Here is a 22590-nt window from a genome sequence, read left to right on the forward strand (position 1 = left end):
TATCTTTGTGTGCGTATACGCACATTTTTAATTATGTTGTGCCAGCTCAAGGTTTTTTCTATCGCTGCTGCTGTTTTATTCGTTTTTTCGTAGTTTTTTTTTTGTTGCTGTGCAGGCTGCCCCTTACGCACTTTGAGCCAATTTAATTGTAGGCCACGCCATATATTTTTCGTTTTTTTTTTGTATTTGGATGCGACTTGTGAATTTTTTTGCTGAGTGCGGAATAGAGATAGTTAGCATTGCGGAAAAGAGATGGCAATGGCACTCCTACATGACAAGTGTACATAGGCCTATGCTTATATGCACATATATATGTGCTTACTTCTTTGTTTGCTCTGTTGTACATAGCACAAACTTCCATTTGTTAGTGCTTTTGTGTATAATTTTATTATTGTATTTTATTTATTTGTTGCGCCCTTCTGCATGTGTGTCTGTATTTATGTACGCGTTTGTTCTGTTTTTTTTGAATTATCAGCATTTCGTTCTGGCGTACTGTGATGTAATAGGTTCTAAATTGACAAATTTTTGTTGCTCGTCGTCTGCTTGCCTTCAAGATTTCGCAGAAGTTTGTAAATCTTTTCAGGGAATATGTATAAGATGGTGGAAAACCGAATTTTAACTTAAGATCTCAGAGATATTACAATTTTAAAGAAAAAGAACACGGTGTCACCAAGCAAAAAATGCACAGATATGAAAAATTGGAAACAATCTATCTTATATTTCATGGACCTAGCAATATTGCATTTTTCATCAACAAACCGCAAAAAAACTTAACAAAAAGAGAGAAAACAATGTGCAATATGGTTTTTTATAGGGCTATAGTGGAACCCTCTATGTTTTATACACATACACACACAGATCACACACTAGAAAAAATGGCAATGAAACTTTACACATTCCAACTGGTCAATGCAGATAAACCAAAGCTCCAAAAAAGAGGAGCTGTAAGAGAGGAAGAGTGGAGGAGAGTGCGAAAGAGAGGAAGAGATAGGGGGCGAAAGATGTCCGCCCATGAAATGCGTTTTCTATTTGTGCAAACTATTCATTCGGCCAAACTCACATAGATACTCGCACATACATACACAGATACCACCCACACAAAGACGTCGCTTGCATGCAAAAGTTTCGTTTTTTTTACTGCGTGTGTGAGTGTGTGCGTGAGTGGCGAAGTGGAGCAAAAGGCAACTGGCAATTAGCAACTGGGGAATGGCCAGAAAAAACCTCACAAAACTAGCGAAAAACGGTAGAAAAAACACGAATTGACTTTGCCAAACCCCAATAAACATTGCACATACAGTAGCGTTCAAAATAAGAGTTACAATGCCTAAGGAATTACTACCTTTTTACATGGTCTGTTAAATGGTCTATAAATTATCCAGATTTCAGATAAATAATGTTTTTTTAACATATGTTCAGAACTGAAAAAAAACCTGTTCAAAGAGATTTAATATTTTTAGTACAATAAACAAGTACTCAAGATATTTAAATGTAGATTTGATATAAGGAGTTAGTGATACTATTTAACAAATCAAAATATAATTTTTTGACCGCAACTGTAAGTTCCCAAAAAAAATGTGTTAGCCCTCCCACTATCTCGTTCGCTCTTTAGTTAGGCCTATGCTTTTCCTCTCTTTCTCTCTATGAATAGTGAACATTTAAGTGCCATGGAAACGCAGAAAAGAAAAAAATTGTCACTTTGACTGACACTGACAGGTTTCCAGACCGCCACGCCCCCTTTGCCGCCTTACTCAGTTTATAGCCATACCTTCTACCACATTTTTCGGCAGGGAAAAACTAAGCTCACTCTTTTTTGATAAGCCTAATTAGCAGTTCATAAAAGCGATTATTTCGTATGAATTTTTATGGTCAAGTCTCGTGTAAGTTTCATTTTTTTTGGCTTATTTTTTAAGACTTTTGCAGCCCTTGGCAAACGCAAGTGCGTGTCTTGGCCTTAATGGTTCATAAAATTATAAAAAAAAATTATACCTAACAAAGCTTTATGATGTTAGGATTTGAATAGATACAAGTAGGAGATTTTGACTTCTGCATGGCTGACTAAATTCGGAAATTACTCCTGTAAGGTCGAACTTCTGTAACTGCAACTTTCCTGTTTAAAAGTTTATATTAATCAATCTATGTACATAGTTTTCTTGGAAATAAAGAGTAGAAACACATTATTTAAAGTGTTAGGAAAACTACGTTGCGTCCTTTTTTTAAAGTGGTTTTTTTTACACAGTTTGGACATCTCAATCGGCACCCCTGAATAACCCGGCTATAACAACTTCAATAACAATCGGACAACTGACAATTTCTTGCAACGCTGTTGCTCTGTTTCGCCTTCTTGGTAATCGGTGGCATTAAAATTCAAGCAACTGCAGTGGCAAGTCATAAAACTTAAACAATTTGAAGAGGAGAACCGAAATGCGTTCGCCTTTGTAGGAGAATCCAAGGGGTTATTGCGGGGGGCTAAGAGCATATCATAGACACTTTGCGCAAGTGCCGACAAAAACAACAAAAACAGCAAATAAAAAAAGAAAATAATGAAGTCGGTTGCATTGCGTCAGTTACAACACCGCCAGAGAAAAAGAAGAAGAGGAGGGAGAAGCCGCGCAGTCTGCCCCAAAGACAATTTATTCTTAGAAAAAAACATAACGATTGTGCAAATGCACGTGAGAAGGCAGAGGAAAATGGAGAAGGGCGGGGGGAAACACTTCCGACAAGGGAAAATGCAGCAGACGAAAAACTAAAACAAAAGCTATGACAAAGACTACACAGATAAAAACGATTTTCATAATAGTTTTAGTATTACTCGAATATTTACTAAATTTTTTATAAATCCAAACAAATATCTTACAGATACTTTTCAAGACCAAGATTTTCAAAGAAAATAAATTATACAAATGCGTAATTTTTAATGTATTATTAAATCATTTAACCCTCAGACAAGATTTGCAATTACGTATTTATTTTTAAAAAGAAAAGTATCTTGTAGAACTTTGATAAAATATTGCGATATGTATCTTATAGATACAACTAGAGTCTTATAAGATGTGCAAGAAAATGTATCTTTACTAATAGAACATTTGTTCCCTATTATATTCAAACTTTTTTTCTTTTTTTAGATGCTATATTTAAAGAAAAATAGCTCAAAGATAATTCAGTCACCATTTTGGATAAAACCTCACCAATTTGATGGCATAAACCTCAAAAACTATTTACCGTGTATAAACTTGAAACAAAAAATAGAGAAAAAAACTGTTGTGCATTTAATTAAATGCGGAAGACCCCCAGCAACAAAAACCGAAACTACAATTTCAAGCGCACGCAATAGCGGGCCAACCCCATCGAGTGAGAGCAGGACGGGGCGAGTGGCAGATCGAGAGGGGGCGAGCGGTACAAAAAAGTACACAACGCACAAAATTTGGAACACGCTGCGTTTGCTAAAGTAGGTCAAAGTGGCAGCGGCGCCGGCAGCGCAGTCAAAAAATATTGCGTGTCAACTGCGACGCATTTTTTTCGGTTTTTTTTGTGCAGCGCCAAGAAGCAGAAATAATATATTTTTAATTTATGCACAACCCTAAAAAAGTATCTACACCCCTTTGGTAAATGTGTGAGTGTGTGTGTTTGGATCTACACATGTAGAAATGTCAAGCCAGCAACTTTTGCTTTTTTTCGTTATTAATATGCAACGCCAAGTTTTGAGTGTCATAAATCATACGCAAAGTGCGTAGACAATTTTTTCTCTTGACCAAAAAATGTTTTCCTTCTTTTTTTTGCATAAATTATAATTGTAATTAGAGGCAGAGTTTATTTTTTTTTGTTGAGCGGTTACCTGTAATTGTTTGCAAATGTTTGTGGACACTTTCTAAAACAACATTTTCCATTTTTACGCATTTTTTCGTGCGTGGGGAAACTTTGAGGAGCCATTAAGGAAGGCAGAAAGTTGTTTAAATCAGTAGTTGATAACATTATGCAAAACTAACAATTTAATTAAAAATTATTAACTTTTTAACAAGATTTGCTGAAGTATTAATGGTTTATTAAACACTTAATTTTTTGATTTATTGTAATGCAGTTATTTGTATTTTCTTTACCCATATAATATGTGTAGTAATTTATATTTACTGTAATTAAGTTTTAAACTCACCTTAATATCCAATTGCAAATTTTCGTATTAATCCAAATCCAGAATCCTCAATTGTAAAACTTTTCACAAATGTTAATTTTGAATTTATAAGTTTTTTTTAGTTTATCTAACTGCACTTCTTGCACTTCGTGGGCCAAACGTTTTTGTTCTTTTTATTTTTCAGTTTTGTTTCTAATTATTTAAGTATATATACTCGATTTGTTTATCAAAAATTGTTTACCAAATATTCTTCGATATAATTTGTAAGCATAGATATATGTATAGGTATATATATATTTTATAAATACATGTATTACGATTGGTAATTTTTTTGTTTAATATTTTTGCTTTGATTTTTATCGAAACGAAATTTTTATGCAAACTAACACACACGTTTTCTTTGCTGCTTTTACTGTAGGTTGCTTTTACTGTAGTGATCACTGTAGTATCTGCTGTTGTTGTTGTTGCTCAGTTGCTATGGCTGCTGCTGTTGTTGTTGTGTTGCTGTGTTTAGTATTGCGTATGTCCGAACCAATAATTTTGAAGAGTTTACCAATTTGGTGGCTTAAATTTTTGCGGTTTTTTGCGTTTGTTCTAAAAAGATTTCCCTTTGCTTTTTAAACTGATTTTGGGCTGGTTTTTTGCTGACGGTTTTGGTTTATACTTTTGTTGATTAAAAAATTTACATTGATTTTATTTAAATTTGCATCTTAATTGCAAAACATTTTCACGTGTGGACGTTTGAGATAATTTAAATTTGTTATGTTATTTTATGTTTTATGTTGCACGCAGCTTTGCCAAAAATCGTTTTTGTTGATTTATTTTTGTTGAATTTGATTATAGACCAAAAGTTATGTTGCCAATTTTAAAATTTTGCGTTGTTTTTCGAAAATGTTTTTGTTCAGTTCATTTTTGAAATTGAATTATTATAATTTCTCAAATTATTTTCAATTTGATTGATTTTGAATTAATTAGAGAGTTAAATGTTCAAAATGTGTTGCATTTTGTTGCATTTGACGGTCTTGTTGTCGTTGAATGTTTTTCTTGGCGTTGCTAAAATTGGAGTTGTGATTGGCTCGTTGAGGCATTTTCACAGTGACATTTGCCTGTAAGTATAAAAGCGGGTGGGAAATATTTATTAAAAAATTTAAGTAAAATTTGGAAGAGTGGAGAGTGGAAAAAATTATAAAAGGTTATTTTGCCTACATTTCTGTGATTTCTTTTTAAAGAAATATAATTTGTAATTCAAATGCATATAACATGTTAAGTTAGTTGCTATTTGAATAATGTAGCTATATTTTTATAAACTGAATATTATTTATAAAATATAGCTAGATTGTAGAACAAATATACAAATTTTTACATTAACATGCAAAGCATTTATTTCTCAATTATAAAAAAACCCATTTGTCACAATTTCCATGAATTCAATTGATTTAGTTTTAATTAAATCTTTGTTTCCGAAGTGTTCCCAGAACTTTTTGTTGCTGACATAATTTTGTTATCAGCAAACTTATCAAAGCATATATGTGCAAGTTATATAGCACATTACTTAGGGCCACTTACCCGATTTATAAACAACTTTGAGCCCAGCCCAATTTCCAAATAATTCAGATTTGACTCCAAGATAAACCCGTAGTCAGCTATTTCATTCAACTACGCCTTCGACTGGTTCCCACCCATATCATTTCACACTCCGCATTAAACGGATTCTGTAAACATCCTCAGCCGATATTCTAAACATCGGAGACCCAAAGCGACCCTCGAAGCTCGATAATGTAAACACCGATTTCCGGCAGAATCTCGATTTCAGATTTAATTGCCAAATTTCATCATCCTATTTTTCCGACTCTCTTGAGTCAATCTCTTAATCAATTTTTGAAGATAAAATCTCTTAAGCCGAGGTTTGATTATTAATCTTTCAGCCCAAGTGCGGCAGTCCGTTTTTGATATCCGAAAGAAAAAGACCCATATAAGTGAATTAAGTATAAGATCGGAGCAGTGAACTATTTTAAGTGCAACCTATGAAATGTTAGTGATAAGTGAAGTTAATTAAATAAAAATAAATTTTTTTAACCGAATCACTAAGGAGAAAGTTAATTGGCGCCCAACGTGGGGCCGCATAGTTAAAACATATTCTAAAGCAAGGCATAAAAATTAAAAAAAGTTCAAAAAAGTTTTTATGTGAAAAAGGAATTTAGTGCGGCCAAAAAAAACCCAGATACAACCCGCTGAAAATAAAAAAAAGTTGTGTTATAAAAAATAGGGCAGGAAATCAGTAAATGTAATAATCCTCCTTAAATCAAAACAACCAACGAAAACCAAAAAAAGTGAGTGTTGATCTAAATAAACCTTTAAAAGTAGAAATCAATAAATGCTATAATCTATTTTTTTAAAAAAAAAAAAAAATATAAAAATCTCCCTAATAAAAGTAGTGCTTGTCAAAAAAATTTTTTACTGCTCCGGACACATAAATTTATAAAATTAATAAAAATAAAATTACCAACCAAAAATTTACAAAAGTGAACAATAAAATAAAAAAGAACCAACATCAGCAAACAATTCAAAAAAGTGAACAATTAATTATACAAAAGGAAAATCTACAAAATAAAAAATTCAACTAATAAGTTGAATACAAAAATCTACAAAAAATCATCAAAAAGAAAAAACAAAAAAATACCAGGCTGTAGGGCAATCCCTCGCCAAATAAAAAAGGAAGACAAATTAATTTAGAAGGAAGACTAATAGAAGACCCCAACAAGGATCATCGGCTAGAAGAAGGACAAGTCGTGAGCGAGAATATTTTTTTTTTTTATATATTAATAAAGAAAAATTATAAGAAATATAAGAATACAAAAGTGGAAGAGTTAATTAAAGATTTTGAAAATATTTTAAAAATGAATCCAGAACAAGCTGGTCCAAGTAATAAAAGGCCTCACAACGTAATTACCCCTCAAGAGCCTACAAATGCAAATAACACAATGATAAATATAGGAGAATTAATTAAACACATTGTTAATTGTGAATTGAATCCATTAAAAGAAGAGATAGCAAGTTTAAAATTACAGCTTGCTAATAAAATAAAGGAAGTTGAAGATTATCAAGTAGAAATAGTTGATCCAAATATTAATTGCGAAACATCTTATGAGATCATCAAATCTGTTAGAGAGTATAGGGGTGAAGAAGACAAATATGTTAGCTGGAGGGAATCAGCTGAAATAGCTATGGGTCAATATACCAGAGGTAGCGAAAAATTTTATTCAGCATTATCAATATTAAGAAACAAAATAACAGGGATGGCCAATGACGCCTTAACCCATAACGGTACAGTTTTAAACTTCGACGCCATAATGGCCAGACTAGACTTTGTCTACAGTGACAAACGTCCTATCCATATTATTGAACAGGAGTTAAGTGTTCTCAGCCAGGGTAAATTATCCATAATGGACTATTATGGAACAGTCAATAGTAAATTGACTTTATTAATTAACAAAACAATTATGACTTACGGACGAAACAAACCGATTACTCAAGAAATGAATGAAAAACATAGAAAAACCGCCCTTCGAGTTTTTATATCTGGCCTTAACGGTCAAATTTCCGACACAATCTTTTCTATGAATCCCCAAGATTTACCTAATGCTATGGCTATAGTACAGGAACTTCAAAGTAATAGCATGAGAGCACATTTTGCAAATTCGTTTACAACTACACAGAAAAAAATTACCGAGCCCAACCAAGGTGGTAACGGTATAATATTTTTAAACAACAAACCAAGACAACTAAACAATTACAACAATAATCAAAGGAACAATAACAACTTTAGATTTAATCAGGAAAATAATAACTTTAATAAAAATTGGCAAAATCAAAACAATTTTAATCAGAACCGAAATAATAATTTCAATCAGGGAAGACCTTTTTATAATCAACAAAATCAATGGAATTCATACAGACAACCTCAGAATAAGCCAGAGCCTATGGAAATAGACGAATCCTTGCAGATTCAGAATAGGCCCAATAATAACTTTAATCAGGGAAATAATTATCAGAATAATAATTATAATAAATGGAATCAAAATAGGAAACCATACAATCAGCAGGAACAAGTACAAAATAAAAGAATGCCCGCAGGAACTGTTAATCAACCGGTTAACAAAACAATGAGGCTCAACAATATTGAGGAAGATCATTTTTTAGGCGAAGCTCAGGAGTAGGCTTACCCTACTTAATTCGTACAGATAAAACAATTAATAAAAAATTAAAAATATTAATTGACACGGGGGCAACTTCTTGTTATATAAAGACAGGAATATATAAAAATAAGAATGAACTTCCAATTTATAAAAGGGTGTCCACCGTGAATGGATATTCAATAATTAAATATTATCATATGATAACTATATTTAATATGCGATACACGTTTTATGAAATAGAGGGACTAGAATCAGATTTATTAATAGGATATAATCTATTAAAGAAAATTGGAGCTGTAATCGATACAGCTAAGGGAATACTAAAATATAATGGAAAAGAAGAAAAATTGAATTACGATAATGGGAACTTTTTAAATCAACATTCTTTATCTGAAGAAAATACCATTCTTCCGTTAAGAGAATTTATCATAAAAAAATATTTTGATAAAGAGACTCAAGTCAGATCCGATTCTGAAGTGGGCAATCAAAGTGAAAACAGTTTGGGATACAAAAATCCTGAACACGCCGTCGTAGAAGTATCCGACAAAGATTTAATTAACAATATAAAAATATCATCTTCCAATCAATTAAATGATTTGGAGAATGAGATTCAAAACATTATCAACAAAGAACACTCGAAAATAAATATGCAGATTCCATTTAGAACTGATATTCGAGGTGAAATAAATACAGAAAATGATAGACCCATATATAGTAAACAATATCCTTATGCTTTGTCAGCATCAGATTTTGTAAATTCGGAAATAAACCGAATGTTAAACGAAGAAATTATAAGACCAAGTAGGAGTCCTTATAATTCCCCTGTATTAGTAGTACCAAAAAAGGGCTTCAACGAAGATGGAACTGCAAAACTCCGTCTCGTAATTGACTTTAAAAAATTAAACGAAAATACAATACCTGACAGATACCCAATGCAGGATCCTTCAGTAATTTTGTCAAACCTAGGAAAGGCAAAATACTTTTCAACAATTGATTTAGAATCTGGATTTCATCAGATTCTAATGAAAGAAACAGACATTAAAAAAACCTCTTTTTCAATAAATAATGGTAAATACGAATTCCTTCGATTGCCATTCGGGTTAACTAACGCTCCCAGAATTTTCCAAAGAGCAATGGATGATATATTAAGAGATGAAGTTGGTAAAATTTGTCATGTCTATATGGATGACATTATTATTTTTTCAAATACTGTTGAACAACATTACAAAGATTTAATTGTCATAATTAAAATTTTGCTAAACGCAAACATGAAAATTTCTATTGAAAAATCAAAGTTCTTTAAATTAGAAACAAATTTTCTTGGTTACGTTGTATCTCACAATGTGATCAAAACCGATCCCGAAAAAATTTCTACCATTTTAAAATACCCAATTCCAAAAAATATCCGAGAGCTTAGAAGCTTCCTAGGCCTAACAGGATATTACAGAAAATTCGTGCAAAATTACGCCAAAATTGCAAAACCATTAACCAAATATTTGGAAGGCGAAACTGGCAAAGTATCTAAAAAAGCTTCACGTAGAACTTTCATACAGTTGGATGATTCAGCTGTAAGAGCTTTTAACGAGCTCAAAGATAATTTAATCGCACAAATAGAATTAGTACAACCGGATTATAATAAAAAATTTACTTTAACCACTGACGCATCTGATTTAGCAATTGGAGCTGTTCTCTCTCAAGAAGGAAAACCAATTACTTTTATTTCTAAAACTTTATCCAAAACTGAACAATTATATGCTACTAATAAAAAGGAACTTTTAGCCATAGTTTGGGCATTTAAAAATTTACGAAATTATTTATATGGAGTTAATAACATTGAGATCTATACAGATCATCAACCTTTATCATTTTCCATTTCTCAAAAAAACCCAAATATTGAAATGAAGAGATGGTATTCTTTTATTGAAAGTTATTCACCAAAAATTATTTATAAGCCAGGAGTAACAAATGTTGTCGCAGATGCCTTATCAAGAATCCAAATAAATAACTTGACAGAAAGTAATGAATCGGTCTCAGATCAAAACACTCAGCATTCAGCAGAGAGTAGTTTTGAGAATGTTATACAAGAAACCCGAAAGCCCTTAAACCAGGTTAAGCAACAACTGCTAATAGCAACGGGGAGGAATACAATACATGAGTCGATAAACTCATTTGGAAATACAAGGCATATAATAGAATATGATACTCCAGAAAATTTGGTATCAATTCTAAGGGAATATATTCCACCAAATATAAATATAGGAATTCATTGTACTTTAGAAGATTTATATAGAATACAAAAACCACTTAAAGATAATTTTATTAATACATTTTTATATACGAAAATATTTGTCCAAGATGTTGAAAATGCGGAAGACCAGGCTCTTATTATCACGGAAACTCATTGTAGAGCTCATAGAGGGCTTGATGAAAATTATAAGCAAATATGTAGATTATATTATTGGCCAAAATTATACAAGAAACTTAAAGAATATATTAAAAATTGTCAAATTTGTAATCAGAATAAATACGATAGACACCCAGTGCAAATTCCTATCGGAGAGGCTCCTATTCCAGAAAGAGAGGGTGAAAATTTACATATTGATATATATTATGCTCAAAATTTAATATTCATTACTTGTATAGATTCCTATTCAAAATATTTAATAGTTAAAGAAATCCAAAATAAATTAAATATAGAAAATAAAGTTTCGGAAATTTTACAACAATTTCCACTAGCCAAAACTATAATGTTAGATAACGAGCCAAGTTTTTCATCTTCCCAATTTAAATCTTTTGCACAAAGAAATGGGTTATCATTATATTTCGCCGACCCACGGCATAGTACCTCCAATGGACAAATTGAAAGGGCACACTCGACACTGACAGAAATTGCCCGTTGCATTAAAGACGAGCTTAATTTAGTCGATTATTCAGAAATTATTATTAGAGCAGCACAAAAATATAATTTAACCATACACTCAATTACTAATCAAAGACCATATGACATATTATTTAATAAAATTAAGCATGATACAACTCCCCAACTGCTTAAACAAGCTCAGGAAAAAATGTTAGATTTTCACAATAAAAATAAACGAGGGAAAAACTATCACGTAGGTGAGGTAATTTTTGAAAAAAAACACGGGGAAAGAAACAAACTTAATTCAAGATACAAAAAACAAGTAGTAAAGGAGAATCATCCTAATAAGGTTATTATTAATAATCGAAACCGTACGATTCATAAAGACAATATTAAATGCTAAATAAAAAATATTTAATTTCAAATTCCAGATAATGATATCATTAACTTTCTTATTATTGATGGTGGCTATATCCAAAGCCGAAATTATGGATTATACAAACCATGATTTCTTCCTTTACAAGGATACCAAAGATGCTCTTATTTATGAATCATACGCGGATTTATTTCATATTACTAATATAAGTTTTTATAAAGAAATAATTAATCTTGAATCTGAATTTATAAAAACTGACCAGAATTTACATTGGGAAATAGCACAGGATTTAAAAATAATTAAAATACTTATCGCACAAATTATACCCAATAGATCAAAGCGAGGAATTAATGAATTAGGCACTATTTGGAAATGGTTAGCTGGCACTCCAGATCATGATGATTTCATAGCTGTTCAGAATAAAATTGATGATTTAATACAAAATAACAACGATCAATTCGTTATTAACTCTAAATTATTTAAAGAAATAAAAACGTTATCTGATGATTTCAAATCTGCATTTAAAAATCAAGAAAATCCACTTAGAAAATATCGTTTACGTTTGCTTACTTACGATCTTACAAATTTAATGGATACAATTACACTTGCAAAAATTGATGTTTTTAACACCAAAATTTTAAACAATGAGGACCTACAAGAAATTTATAAACATGAACAAAAGCCTGTAATTATAACTGACCTATTGGATATATCTGAATTTAAAATTGCTTTGCACCAAGAACTTTTTATTATATACATAAAATACCCCATTATTACCGATCGTTGCGAAGTATACAATTCAAGATCAATTTCACATAAAGATGGAAAATTATTAATCGACAATCACGTCGCAAAATGTAAAAACAAGTATTATGTAATGTCTAATTTTAAGAAAGAATTGTTTAATAATTACTGCACAATAAATCCAGAAGGATCGTGTTTTACAAATTTATTAAATGGAGAAAAAACAAAATGTAAAAAAATCAGAGAAAAAAATAAAAATGTAGATGTAATCCAAGAAGGAGCCATTTTTGTAAACGGAAAAAATGTAATCAATAACACCCATTTAGAAGGGTCGTATTTAGTAACTTTTAATGGCACTTCTATAATTAATAATGTAACCTACACTAATGTAGAAAATAAGATATTGGAATACATCACTGCTCGTAAACATACCAATTTTTTAGTAACCGAATATATAATGTCAAATAATTCGGAACTTTCATTCGATAATATTAACATACTAAATCCTTTTATTCAAATCAAACAAACCCAAATACCAATTTCGTTAATATTGGTAATACTTACATTTATATATTTAATGATTATGCTTATAATTAAATACAGAAATTTTTTAATATTCAAACCACGGCAAACCCATGTAGAAATTAATGAAGAAAATATTATACCCGAAAATGAAAATACCAATATTCCCGACAATGAAAACACCCTAGAAGAAAATATCATTGTCGAACTGACTAATCAATTACAGTCAATATACCCTTCAATTCCAATGAATCGGGACGATTCAATTTAGGATGGGGGGAGTTATATAGCACATTACTTAGGGCCACTTACCCGATTTATAAACAACTTTGAGCCCAGCCCAATTTCCAAATAATTCAGATTTGACTCCAAGATAAACCCGTAGTCAGCTATTTCATTCAACTACGCCTTCGACTGGTTCCCACCCATATCATTTCACACTCCGCATTAAACGGATTCTGTAAACATCCTCAGCCGATATTCTAAACATCGGAGACCCAAAGCGACCCTCGAAGCTCGATAATGTAAACACCGATTTCCGGCAGAATCTCGATTTCAGATTTAATTGCCAAATTTCATCATCCTATTTTTCCGACTCTCTTGAGTCAATCTCTTAATCAATTTTTGAAGATAAAATCTCTTAAGCCGAGGTTTGATTATTAATCTTTCAGCCCAAGTGCGGCAGTCCGTTTTTGATATCCGAAAGAAAAAGACCCATATAAGTGAATTAAGTATAAGATCGGAGCAGTGAACTATTTTAAGTGCAACCTATGAAATGTTAGTGATAAGTGAAGTTAATTAAATAAAAATAAATTTTTTTAACCGAATCACTAAGGAGAAAGTTAATTTGCATATTCCATTGCCTCGTTTTCGGATTTGAATTCCCACTTGGCTTCTGGCAAATGTCTTTTATGCCCCAGGCTACCCAAAAACACTTTATTTGGCGTTGGAAATCGGATAATTTGGGGCAGGGGGAACATGTGTGCACAAATCCGTTGAGAAACATAACGCCCGATATCGGAGTTTGAGTTTTAATGATTCATATTTCGGGGTTTCCGGACACGAGTTTGAAAATATTTGGGATTTTAATTGGAAATTTAATTTCTTGATTTTTTATGTCATCTATAATATTGAATTTCTTTGGGGAGTTTGTTTACGGTCTTAAACAAACAAATATTTTGTTTACAAGAACAATTTTTTTTAGAAAAATTTTAACACTTTTAAGATTTATTCACAGTTTTTCAACACTGACATTATAGTTTTTCTACACTTTTTCCTTGCTTTTAAGCAAGTGTCCTGGGGATTAATTGCATTTCTCGTTCTTCCTTGCACTTCTTGCACTTTCCTCCATTCTCCTTTAATTGCTCTTTCTCCTTCACACACTCGCACACACACACACAAACACACTCAAACACCAAAACACAGTGCAAAAAGGGGTTCAGTTCACTGGGATTTCGCCTTGTTTATTTTCAGGGGGAGGCGGAAAACGGGGAGGGTTGTTTATTGTTCCATGTTCTCCTTGTTGTTTTTGTTGCTTTTGCTTATTTTTCTATTGTTGTTGCTTGATTAAAAATGCAGACGTTTCGATATGCATAAAAGTTTTTACTTCACTTTTTCCAGTTTGCTTTTGCCATTTGGCTTTTCATTTTTTTTTTTGCCTACTCAATCGTTCAAAATGTGAAACATCAAGTACGCACTCGCAATTGACTAATAGCAATTGTCCTTTAGTTATTTAACTCCGCTGTTTAACAAGCACTTTACTTTGCACATTTTCTAGTGTGATTATTTAGTTTTACTCAAAATTACCTTCCAATCACTGGTCGAAAAATGATTTTGCAACACTCACGACGCACATACACTTAACATTAACACTGGACAGTTATTTGATGCATTTGCTCGATGAAACACAAACAAAACGTAAATAATAATTAAAAAGTGTTCAATGCCGCAAACTTTTTCGCACTTTCCTGCTTTTTTTTGCACTTTAACCGCTGCAGTTTTCCGAGTGAGAAAATATATGAGAATTAATGTTTTTTTAAGCGGTCTCGTTCGATTTTTCGGATTTCAATTTCGAAATTAAAGGTTTTAGTTTGTAGTTTCCTGGGGCTGTAATTTCTGCTGCACGAGAGACGAGGCGAATATGCGAATGCGAAATGCACACAAAACGCTGCTGCTGCTGCTTCGAGCTGCGAGCACCACCGAAACCTAGGGCCGAATAGACGAGCGTTGTGTTCCAAAATTTCGTTTATGGCCTATCAGCCGGCGGGCAGCGGCGTCGGCCGCGGCAGAGGCAGCGACGACGGCAGAGGCGCAGCGGAGAGCCACCACCAATACCAAAAGCAAAGCCAAGCAAAGCAACAGTCGGCGGCCAAAAGAGAGCGAGCGCAAAAACGCAGCAAGGCAAACACTCTCTGCAAAGTGGGATTAAACCACCTTAAATTTAAATATCAACAACACTAGTAACAATAAATAATCAGACTATTAAGACGTTTTTTTCACGTATTGAACAGAGTATGTAGATCGTGTTTAACAATAAAGTGTATAATTTTTATACAACCATTACCCACAAAACAGTCTAATTGTTACTAAATATATATATATATATTCAATTATTAATTAATTCATTGTTTTTTAGAACTATTTTCCATAATTTCCTGTAAGTCATGTATCAAAGCAAATAAATGTATTTTCCTAAGGGTCATTTATCCATTAGTGTTTTTTAATTTAATGTTTTTTGTACTTTCTATGTATTACTAGCCCCACTGTGCATTGAGTGGAGCTGTGTCGCAGTCGCAGTCGCAGTCGATCCAAACAAGTTTCGGCTGCGTGCTTTGCTTTTGCTTTTGCGGAGGAAGAAAAGCGAGCAGAGAATTTTGTTGTTTTTTTTTCGCTGCCGCAGAGAGTGCGCCCATTTTGCATTGGTTCCAATTGGATCCCTCGCCCCCGCCGCATAAAAGTGCGTTGGTGTGGGTGAGCATGCAAGAGTGTGTGTGTGCTTTTGTTTTTGATTTGCCATTGCAAATGCAAAAGTTTAGCACTGGTGTGTGGCGCTCTCTCGCTCTCCGAGAGGAAGTGGTTGCGGTTGCTCTATTAATCCAATTGGAATGCAGGCGAGCAACTTGCAATTGAGAAATAGGAGGATTCTAATAAGGATACATTAAAAAGGACGAAAGGATAACTTTGATTTATATTTTTCGAACCATATCTATGGTTAATATTTACTTGGGCTTATGGAAATAATCCCCGTTGCAATCGCTTTTTTGCATGCCTTTTTCTGTGTGTATGCACTGCCGCCCCAGGATAAAAATTACATATATCCTTATAATCCGGGGGTGAGTTTCCGCTCTCTCCTTCTCTCTCTCTCTCTCTTTTGCAGGCGCAATTGCATAAGGATAAGGCATAGGACATGAGGTAATTTAGGAGAACTCCGCTCAAGTGGAAAATGTTTAGGGAAATCTTGCCCAGAAATAGCAAAAGCAAACCTAAACTTGGTCTTAACCTATTTACGCTGCGGGGTATTTCCATCCAGGTGGTCTTGAAATACTAGATGCAATATAATAGGAAAACCACTTCAAGAAGGGAGTACAAAAAGAAGGGCTTATGAATGCCAAAACCAATTTAATTGCATGTCCTGATGGTTTTTTTTATGGGTTTTCTTAATGATGCACTAACGGATAAAATTCCCCTTATAAGGGTTCTTGAACTTTTATTTAACAATAACATATAAATTGTAGTTCTATATTTATTTTGAAAAATTCTTTAAAGTGAATACAATTAGTTTCAAATAAAATTACCCTAACAATGCACTTTTAATTTTCTCAAAGAAGAACAATATCTCCGCAATTTCATATCAAAATACTTGATATGCAAATATATCCCCTGAGATCTTCGAGATCAAACCATTGAAATCCGAACAAAAACCCTCAAAATGTGGACATTTTTAGCCCAAAACTTCCCTTATTCCCACAAGTGTCACTATCCCTTTTTCTAATGCAGTTCCCATTCAAAAATATCAAATTCCTGCACAATCGAAACAATTACAATTTAATTTCAATCAAAAAGAGTTGAAAAACTATTCCTTTATTTCGATTAATTAAAAGTGGGTTCTCAACTGGCGACAAAGGCAGAACAAAATTGTTCAAAAGCAAGGAAAGTTATAGTAACAACACTCAGAAAAAGAGCTAAAAGAATATCAAAGGAATAGATCAATATTTTAATGTTGGAATAAATATCAAAGTATATTTGTTTTTATTAAAACGTGAACTATGACTCAAACATATTATTACGTGTGTGAAGTGAGAACTTTAAAATTATAAAATGAATTTTTAATTCATATATTTATTTCAGTGCAGTAATGCGAAAAACAATAACAATGCGCATTCGTTTTGCAGTGAGATAAAACGAGAGAGAGAGACAAAAAAAGCGAAGCTTTTATGGCGGCAGAATTTCCCCCCTTTACCAAATGCCCCAACAAAATCTCAAAGAATGGAGAGCGCATGTCGCACTCTCATTCACTCTCTTTAAGAGAGCGGAGCTGCTGCTGCCATTTTATGCACACACAATGACAATGAAAGCCTGTGCGGCGCAAAGGGATCGGGGCGGGGTGGTGAGGGGGCAACCAAAAATTTACGCAATTCAAGAAACACGTGGAGTGCCGACTGCGCTGCCAACGTCGCTGCTGTTATGCTGCTGCCCAAAAAATCCAATAAGCAAGAGCTTTTTGCCTCTTCCGCACACCAATGCAACGCTTATGTGCATACAAGCGTTTCGGCGGGTGTGTGTGAGAGTGCGTGTATTGCGTATTTTTGGCATTCAGCATTCAATGGCCGCTCTGTCGACGCCGACTGCGCCGCCGGCAGCAACGCATGTCGCAGGGACGGAATTTTAACTGCAGGGCAATTAATAATGAAATTGATTGAAATCCATTTAATTAATTACCAACATGAAGTTTTTGTGATAAACTTGAAGGTTCCCAGTTTGATTTAGAAGATTTTTCGAAACATGAAACTTAGAATTTAGATTTTTAAAAGGTAATCCTTTCTTCATTTAATAAAAATGGATTTAAAAACCAAGATCTTTCGTCGAGCACTGCTATATGAAGATTTTATCCAAAACTTAAAAAGTTAATAAGCATTCATTTTTAAAAGAAATAAATTTGAAAATGAATATTTGCTCAACTTTGAAACTAAAATGCAATACACTTAAAAGTTAGAAACTAGGCCCTCAAGAACTTAACAAGTTTTCCCCTTAATATTATTTCTGAAAGAAAAGTTTTTATATGGTCTCTATTGCAAAGTGTTAGAAAGATATTCCGTTATTTTAAGATGTTCTAATGCTTAGCCCAAAACCCTTTGGTTAACAGAAGATTCACTGCATTCTTTTGGTTGGGCGCCCCCCGAAACCTACACCCACCCCCCAAATCCACCCCTGGGCATCCGCCCTGTTTCTTTGTTGTTGCTTCTCATCTTGGCTCTCATTTTGCTTTTGCTTTTGCAGTACTGCACGCACTTTTCGGGCCTATCTCTCCCCATCCCTTCGTCACTCAACTTTTTGCTTAGCTACGCAACTTTTGGTTTAACACACAGAAAAAAACTGAAACAACCAGGCGGATGAGTAATATTTTTGGAATATTTTTTTTTTCAAATTTAATATATAGAACTAGTTTTTATTTAACATTATAAACTTATTAAAAATTTAAAGAAATGTAAATATTTAATAATAGGTGCGTTTGCTTTGTTTTCTGTGCATTGTGGGTGGTTGGGTGGTGTGGAAGGGAGAGCGGTTGGTTAATGGGGCAGAGGGAGGGGGTGGTTGTGCGTTATATGCTCCACTTTTTGGTCTGCCGAACCACACCACAACCCAAAATTCTGTTTTTGAACGCACTTTTGCAGCTTGCGTTTGTATGCTCTTCTATATACACACACAGATACTGTATTTGTGTGGGGCGCGTGCGTTGCTGTTGTGTGTGTGTGTGTGTTTGCATTGGTGTGCGCGCATTTTTGGGTGTGCGTTTTTTGGTATTTCGTGAAATTTTAGCATTTATTTGTTATGTACCCAAACTGACGTCGCTGCAAAGTTGCTTTTGCTTTTGCCGCTGCTGCGCTGCTTTTGCTGCCTTTTCACCCTCTCTCTTTCCCTCTTTCTCCATCGCCCGTTTGTGTGCGTGAGTGCGTAGGCTCGCCTATGTACACTATTTGGCAATTACATTCGCTTATATACCTATACACTTGCACGTCTATATTTATTTGTTTGTTTGTGTATTTTGTACATAAATATGTTTGCTTGTTTGTGCTTTTCGCTTTTGCTTTGGGGCCGCCAAAAAAAACAACAAAAAACACACTGTTTTATGTGTGTATACTGCATTTTTATGCCCATGCTGAGGGTATTACTTTTTGGGGTTATGCGATATTACTGCACAGGGTAGAAAATCCTTTATAAAGTAGGCAATAGTTCTTTTAAATCAAACTCTTGGAGTAATAACATAGAAACTATGAAGTTTTTAACGAATCAAGTTTTTAAGTATTAATTGATTTGAAACAGCAAAATAAAATCTTTAAAATATTTAAAATCAGTAAGACAAGAATTATTTTGTTGATAAAGCAAATAAGGCATAGGTTAAGAATTAAAGATAGTCAAAGTATCTGACATTTATTTAACAGTTCTTTACAATTCAGATATCTTTCGTTTAAATCAATGCAGAAATTTGTCTGCCAGATAATTATGTTATTGAAAATTGGGACCTTTGGGTTTTCCAAAACATTGCACAAAAATAAATGTTATGCTTGACATTTGGCTTGGCATTTGTGTTTGTAATGCCTGTCAAACAAACAAATGCTCACACATTGGGCTTGCTTTTCATGGACATCCCACCCACTTGAAAACCCCACCCCGTTTTACACCCTCCTCCCACCTCTTACACCCCCTCTTCCCCCCTTCACCATATCAATGTTGTTGCGTTTTCAGATAAGATGATATCATTTGTTTTTGTACATTGCCAACACATTGAATTCACTTGTGTGAGTGTGTGTGTTCTTGTATGTGCTAGTGTGTTTATACCCTTGCAGAGGGTATTATAATTTTGGTCAAAAGTGTGCAACGCAGTGAAGGAGACATCTCCGACCCTATAAAGTATATATATTCTTGATCAGGATCACCTCCTGAGTTGATATAGCCATGTCCGTCTGTCCGTCTGTCTGTCCGTCTGTCTGTCCGTCTGTCTGTTTCTACGCGAACTAGTCTCTCAGTTTTAAAGATATCGAGTTGAAACTTTGCACACAGCCTTCTTTCCTTTGCACGCAGTATATAAGTCGGAACGGCCGGGATCGGCCGACTATATCCTATAGCTGCCATATAACTGATTGATCGGAAATGCCATAACTTTGGTGTTTGTAAAGTTAGAAAATTGGGATTTTCTATGGGTTTTATATTTGGCCAATCAATCCGACCTACCAAATTTCATAAGGATCTGCCGACTATATCCTATAGCTGCCATATAACTGATTGATCGGAAATGCCATAACTTTGGTGTTTGTTAAGTTAGGAAGCTGGGATTTTCTATGGGTTTTATTTTTGACCAATCAATCCGACCTATCAAATTTCATAAGGATCGGCCGACTATATCCTATAGCTGCCATATAACTGAACGATTGGAAATGCCATAACTTCGGTGTTTTTAAAGTTAGGAAGTTGGGATTTTTTATGAGTATTAAGAATGCATCATATGCATAATTTTGGAGAGTATAATGTACATAATATTCTGCAAGGGTATATCAACTTCGGCTCCGCCCGAAGTTAGCTTTCCTTTCTTGTTTTTGTTTCATTTTATTTATGTATGTTGGGGCTGTGAATTTTTAATTTTTGCCATTGCATTGATTGCGTCGTACATTCTATATTTTCATCTTTTATTTAACTACTTTGGAATGAGTTTTATGGGGAAATTCAGGAATCAGAAGTGTTTCTCCAAAACAATAGTTTTTCTATTCTTCTAAATTATTAATCATTTGCTTGCTCAAAGTTCATAAATATTGTGCTATATAATATTATTCCTGGAATCAGCACAACTTTCGTTGTTCGATTTTCCATTAGAAAGGAAAAACTGTGACGCAGTCCCAAGAATTATTGCGTATTTAAGCTTGTCCTCATTCAATCCACTTATTCATTCAAAAGTAAGGCGAAAATGAGCGAAGGAAAACAAACAATGCGGAAAAAGGGAGGACAGACAACAAAAGATAAAAAAAGGGTTTCAAGGACATTTTACACATAATTTTTACTACCTTTCACGACGGCCACGGGGAAAAGGAAAAGCCCCGGCTAATGTAATAATTTTTGCGCTCGGCTTTTGTCAAAGGGGAACTCCTGTTGCTCTTGTCCTGATTTTGGGACCAAGTTGAATGCTCTATTACCCGCAATCGGTAGTAAAATAAGGGGACGGTAAATGGCGAATGGAGAAGGAAGCAGGATGTAAGGCAAAGTTCTAGGACGACGACTTTGATTGCCTTTTCACCTTCGACTCTTACCCATATTAAGAAGGTTTCTTTTCTTATACCCATTCTTTTTACCACCATACATACATTCCAAGCATTGTGCCGAAGAGAACACCCAATATGTTCGAAATTTGCTGAATGAAACACAGGGCTATGTGAATTAGAGCAAACAGCGGGTGGATGGATCCACAGAGCTGGGGTGGAGTAATTTAATGATGAGCGTCAGGGAAAAACTGGGTCACTCACGCATGTTGTCGCTGCAGCAACAAACACACTCCAACTAGATGAAGAGATACGTTAGACGTTCAGATACACATCATCAGCAATGCCAAACTACCAAACTACCAAACTACCGAACTACGAACTAAAGCCAACCCGAAAGACCCCAGACAATGCGACGCGATTGTGGACAGAGGGGAAGGTGGTGGAGGGTGGTGCAGAGGTGAGCAGTTTGTCGACTGGTGGTGCATGCAAACTAGAACTGAGGTACAGTGAAGTAAGGATAAGTGGAAAATAGTAACATTTATAAAACTAGAAAAGAAAGCTAGACAGCTTACATCATTTATAGCTAGTTTACCTAGCCCTTTATGCTTATTTCGTTCTAAGCAAAGTTAGAACCTGTTGAGAATTATAGTAAAACAGAAGTAGAAATATTTTTAAAATGTATACACCTTTCTTAAGCCTATTTATTCATATTCAAACGTAAAAATTTCTTTTAAACGCCCAGCAATTTTTAATTTTTAAGTAAATTATATATTTTTTTGCTAATCTGTTAAGTTTTACTTATGTTGCTCCCACTGTAGTTCAAATTTGAGCGTTTGTGACTGCTGCAGTCCTCATTCGCTACCTTTCTCACTTGCTCCCCTTGTTCAAATGCAATTCTAACGCACAACTTGAACAACAAATTTGTAGTTCGCTTCTGGTTTTTTGTTGATGTCGTTTTTGGTGAGTGGAAAATTGGGTCACTGCATATAATCCAAATGCGAGTGCGTGTGCTTTTCGGTGGATGTTGCAATGATGGCGCTGATGTTGCCGCTTTAGTTCGTATATTGCTGATGTTGCTGCTGTTCCCTCTTTGATCTTCGCCCCGATAATTGTTTTTCCTTTTGTGTTTGCCCTTGCCTCCCACTGGGTGGGTTGGGAAATGTTCTGAATGCAATCTATCAATCGCTGGTGATCTTGCTGCTGTGTGCAACCACCGAGCGAGTTATGTAAGAGCTATATTTCAGCGGGTAAAATAGCTCTTCAATAAAATGTGCTTGTGGTTCTTAGCAGAAAGATAT

At 34.1% G+C, this 22590-nt stretch overlaps 1 protein-coding gene across 1 annotated transcript in view; it reads right to left on the bottom strand.

Moving 5' to 3' along the window:
- Positions 1–15037, bottom strand: part of LOC108047160 (zinc finger protein chinmo) — a 59135-nt gene extending 44098 nt beyond the window's left edge. The window contains exons 1-2 of the mRNA XM_044459983.1: positions 14631–15037; positions 4148–5232 (exon numbers count right to left, since the gene is read on the bottom strand). The gene's annotated coding sequence lies outside the window, so the exon portion shown is untranslated. The remainder of the gene's footprint in view (positions 1–4147; positions 5233–14630) is intronic.
- Between the last annotated feature and the right edge of the window lie 7553 nt (positions 15038–22590).

Source organism: Drosophila rhopaloa, unplaced genomic scaffold (genome assembly GCF_018152115.1).
Source record: "Drosophila rhopaloa isolate 14029-0021.01 unplaced genomic scaffold, ASM1815211v1 contig_2, whole genome shotgun sequence".
NCBI classification, from domain to species: Eukaryota; Metazoa; Arthropoda; class Insecta; order Diptera; family Drosophilidae; genus Drosophila; species Drosophila rhopaloa.